Source organism: Aplysia californica, unplaced genomic scaffold (genome assembly GCF_000002075.1).
Source record: "Aplysia californica isolate F4 #8 unplaced genomic scaffold, AplCal3.0 scaffold00168, whole genome shotgun sequence".
Lineage (NCBI taxonomy): Eukaryota > Metazoa > Mollusca > Gastropoda > Aplysiida > Aplysiidae > Aplysia > Aplysia californica.
In genome coordinates, this window is record NW_004797438.1 from 767,839 (window position 1) to 773,034 (window position 5,196).

The 5,196-nt window shown below is 39.9% G+C and overlaps 1 protein-coding gene across 1 annotated transcript in view; it reads right to left on the reverse strand.

Moving 5' to 3' along the window:
• Positions 1-1,708, reverse strand: part of LOC101863667 — a gene marked incomplete in the record, with an annotated part of 20,612 nt that extends 18,904 nt beyond the window's left edge. The window contains 1 exon segment of the mRNA XM_005097946.3: positions 1,602-1,708.
• Between the last annotated feature and the right edge of the window lie 3,488 nt (positions 1,709-5,196).

A 5,196-nucleotide genomic window follows, 5' to 3' on the forward strand; every position in this document is an offset into this window, starting at 1 on the left:
TGTATATATAAACTATATTAAAATGAATCTTGTTTTGATCCTAGAACCAGAATATCGACTGTCATGATTCATACCATTATATCTAAGGCCTAAGTAATAAACGTGAAAGACAAAAATTAATGCTCAAACTCAAAGTAGAGTAGAATTGCCCAAGTAGACCTATTCAGTGTGAGAGGTGTAGGGAGGGCAAGATGCAGTGATACTGAAAATCTACGAATCATTTTATTGTCACCAATCTATTGAAACGCAAATACTTAGGCGCCCTAAGTTCCATAACACGCTTACAAGTTATGACGGTTCCCGATTTCACACAAGGCCTGCACCAACGCACACTTTACTTTGCAGAGAGCTGTAGTAGAAATCAAAATTCTAAACATTAAAGCTTTGTTTCCAATTTCAGTTTCTTTGTCTTCTGGTGATGCGTTTAGCCCTCCCCTATCCGCGAGTGCGTCTTAAAAAAAAAATTCAACAATTTCCCCCCCCATTCCTGAGTCCTGTACTTGGCAACGCTCAGAACGCGCGCAGGTTCATTGACCGGTCACAATGGCGAGCCCGACGAGACGCTTGTATAACTTTCTTTCCTTTTTACTTTTTGTTTGTTGCCCCCACAAGTGACAGCACAGTGACAAATATTTAAGTTATTTTCATGGCGACACAACGTCTGTAATGCCGAACTTGCATGTTACATACAATAAATGTTGCGTTATCAGACTATTACTGACACATTTCTGGGTGGTAAAGAAAGCGAAAGTAGATCTTGATTTTCCAGTCGAGCCTTGGTGACACAATTCCGCTTGCCGCCAAAACTGCCAGTTCGCGTGAAACGTAATCTGTGGGCCGAATTAATATCACAATCGCGACTGGCAGAAATGAACTTAAAGACGTTATTGGATTTCGTTTTCAAATATTCGAGATCTTTTATGTATTTTCCCGGGTCTCGGCAATTTTTTTCTCCCAACGACTCTCTTTCTGATTGGTCCGCTGTCGCGGTAGCGGAGTTTAGCGAAGGAAGTGGCGGTAGCGGCAATCCGCTAAATAGCGGACTATTGAGACCCATGAATAACTAACTATGAAATAGCAGTCACGTCGTCGCCTGGTTCTTCGTCCTAACACAAAAATGAAATAGAAGTTCGAGTCCCACGTGGATACGTTTGTGTCCCCGATTATCTTCACCTGGCCACCTGCTGCATACGTGCAGAATCATGGCAACTCCCGCGCGCCAAAAGTATTGATGGTTGAGCGCTAGAAGTGTCTATACCCACTTTTAGTCTAAATTGAATAATCGATATGGGTAGTGATATTCTTAGCCGCTCTTTTACCTCTGTAAATATCTAAGCCGCAGCTTTATTTGCTATCGAGATATTAACGTTTCTTTTTTCGACTATGCTATAGAGATTTCAAAATCGTCAAAATTTCAAACTCACTTTTTTTTCGAAACTGTGAAAAGTGGATATAGTCACTTCTTACGCTCAGTCGTTGGTACGGTAACCCCTGTATAATAATATGGAGGGGAAATATAGATTAAAAAGTATTTACAATCAATTAATCAGAGTAGAATACTTGGTTAAAATGTTTCAAGAAGGTTGGGTAGCAAACTTCACCTCAATTGGTAATCCTCTGGCAATACTTGAGAAAGATCTTGCTGTCTTTAGACCCGCTGATGCGCCCTGATCTGCAGCGTCGAGTTGCAAGAGCCTTTTATACCCCTGGGCAGGTCAAGGTGGGGCGTTACTCTTTAATCAGGCTTTTGTAAAAGGGAACCCACCCACCGCGCAACGATCCGTGCTGCCCTCGCAAAATGCTGTGAAAAGGCTGGACTTTTTTTCTCTCAACATGACGAAAATAAAAACTATTAAATAGTTCCTTTATAAAGGACATTTTGAGAAATAATTTCTCCTTTTAAATATTAAGTAGTATATTAGGTCCATGAATATTTATGTACATGCGTTTGTATGTTTGAATTGTCGCTTGTTAGTTTATAACACAGCTTATATTTATATATCTATTATCTATTTGTGGTGACCAAACTTTGCTATTCAAAAGGCTTTTTAATGGCTGCATCGAAGCGACACGCAGTTTTCGCCAAGAGATTAAAAAAAATATTCTCTAGATCATGGCGCCCTTCGTTTTTTCAGTTTTGAAACAGGTTTGCTGCACAAAGCTAAATTTCTTTCTTTCGCCGATCGCTTTTGTAGGCCAACGCTTCTGCCTCTGTAATTTTAGAAAATCCGCCAGGTTTGTTTATTTCAAGTTCGATACGATCGGGCATTGTCGCGCAATATTGAGCACTATTTTAAGTGTGCGATCCGTATAGATCTAGCCTCATGTTTTCTTTTTTTTCTTGGTGCTAAATTCGACTGTGATCTTTTCGTTTGATGCCACTTTTCTCTCAAGATGTATTACCTCATTCCACTAGAGTGTAAATATCATAGTAGACCAATGATATTCAGTATATTTATATTAATGCACCGATCATTCCTTTCAATGCACCGATCATTCCTTTCAATGCACCGATCATTCCTTTCACCGAAAGGGGGCCCAGCTAGTATATATATATATATATATATAAGTACTACCTGCAGCTGTTCCTACTGCCTTGTAGGTGCATACGGGAGTATGAAAGATTAAGGGAGTAAACCCTAAACAAACCCGGAGGGAGGGCCCTTAAGGCAGTCGACAGGGAGGAAGGATCCGAACTATCTTCTGGCAGATCCTGCAACTTTACCGGTTCCAAATGTATTGACCTCGTCTCTCCTTTGGACTAAATCAGCTAAGTCGAGTGGGGGTTCGTGCAAATTGGGCAAGGCACGTTCTCCGTATAGTCAGGCCCAGGCATTTAGCTTAGTCAAGATTTCAAGATTTCTGGGAGGACGCTGCAAAAGAGCAAATACAGCGGATCAGACCCACAGCTCAACCCCAGCTACAACAGCATTTATAATATTATGAAGAGGACACTTCATCCTTGTTGTGACGAGCAAGGGAAAAAAACACGGGAGGTGGCAGTTGACGGGTTATAAGACATCCTTATTTGGCGAAACAGGATGTTGCCACGGGTCACCTTTGACGATGGAAGTGACTATTCAGTCACATTGATCAGCTACCGCCCGTCTCAAACTGGGCAGGCCCCAGTCAGTAAAGTGCTGATCCGCCACGTCTGTTTGCTTCTATGGGTATATGGAGCTAGGACAAAAACCGAGAGGCAGAGGTTAAATCCAGCACCAGGCAAAAAAAGAGTAAAACTAACCCCATGGAAACTGGGGACCTGAAATGTTAGAACAATGACAACCGGATTGGACACTACCGACATGGAGAAAACAGAGGACATCAGAAAGACATCAATCATAGACAGGGAGCTCACACGACTCAATGTAGACATCACTGCCCTGCAAAAGACAAGACTTGCTAACTCTGGTACCATCAGGGAAAGAAACTACACATTCTTCTGAAAGGGTCCTGGGGAAGATGAGAGGAGAATCCATGGTGTGGGCTTTGCAGTACACAACAGATTGCTGAACAGGATCAGCACCCCCCAAAGTATATCCGAACGTATCACTATCATGGAAATGGAAACCAAAACTGGAGAGGCTCACTTCATCAGCGCCTACGCCCCAACCCTAACAACAGAAAATGAGAAAAAAGACCAGTTTTACGAGAAACTTCAGGATGCAATCAACAACGTCCCAAAAGCAGACCAGCTGTTTCTCATGGGCGACTTCAATGCAAGAGTTGGTACTGAAAACAAAGTATGGCTCACCTGCCTTGGACCTTTTGGGCTGGGAAAAATCAACGAGAATGGCCAGAGACTTTTAGATTCTGCACAAATAACAACCTTTGCATCACTAACACCTTCTACAATGGCAAGGACTGACACAAGGTTTCTTGATGCCATCAAAGATCAGGCACCAAATTGACTTCATTATCGTCAGAAAGAAAGATGCCTTCATGGTAAAGCAAACACGATGAAAATTTACTTTTTTGTGGCTTTAATCAACGCTTTTCACAAAAATCCACACAGAAATGAGTTCTTTAATGGGCATAAAATGTGTTGAGCCAAAAAACAAAAATTTGATAAAAATTCACAAACCTCCGGAAAAATGCATGTTTCTTCACTATGATTATTTTAACGAGAGCCTGATTCCACCACGCTGCCTCACATATAGACTTTATAAACACGTGATCAGTTTTATGACAAAATGCAGCAAAATACTATGTTCAAGATTTGGACCAAAAAACAATATCATTGTATATATATAAAAAGGTGAAATACATTCCAGGGTTAACTTTTTCCTCACAAAACGTGATTTTTGCTCTGTAAATCACTTCAGTGACTAATTTTATAAGGTGAATTTATTCTTTTTTAAACAATTCCTAAAACTGAAATGCGACAACAGCGGTAATCTTTTTGAGGGCAAATCGCCACATATCCCTTGCGGGCAAAATGTCGTTCTTTCCTTTTATCATGTGACTTCTATTGGGGTCGGCGGAACATTGTCGGTGTCGCTATCCAAATGCATATATTGTAAGCCATATTGTAATAATTAACTTGTCAATGTTTGTCATAATATTATTTGAAAGTAGCCCTTGTGTGTTGAATCTGAAGCCTACAGGTAACATAATATTCTATAAAGATGAACACGACTACACGACTAAGTATCAGCTATTGAGACAAAAATGCAGATTCTGGGAAATTTCTATTGGTATAATAATTGCTGACACAAAATTAGGGGGAAAATAATCTAATATATAATAATATTAGTTTTGTTCTTGTTATAATTCAACCTACGATTTATGAGTAGTGGTATCATCAACAATTTTTTGGTCAGACCCAAAGCAACTTTTTTACAATGAGGATATTCTCTCAGTCATAAAAAAAATTAATGAGGCTATGCCCCTTTTTGTCAAATATGTGTTGAGATTTCATGGATAGAAGGTTAAGAATCCGTATAGATTACATCACACAACAAATATTTAATGGCCTAACACCATGTTCACTTTTAAAACAAGTCGCCCAAGTTTATCCAGTAAATAGATGATAAACAGAACATTTCACTTTTCTTAAACGTCTGAAAATGAGATCATGTTCTCGTCAGGCTCTAGCGATGAATATGTCTGTAGCTTTGGGCTTTACATTCTTTCAGTTTTAGATAATAGAGGGACAAAAATTACCCTGACAAAGTATAAACTGTGACAACTTCT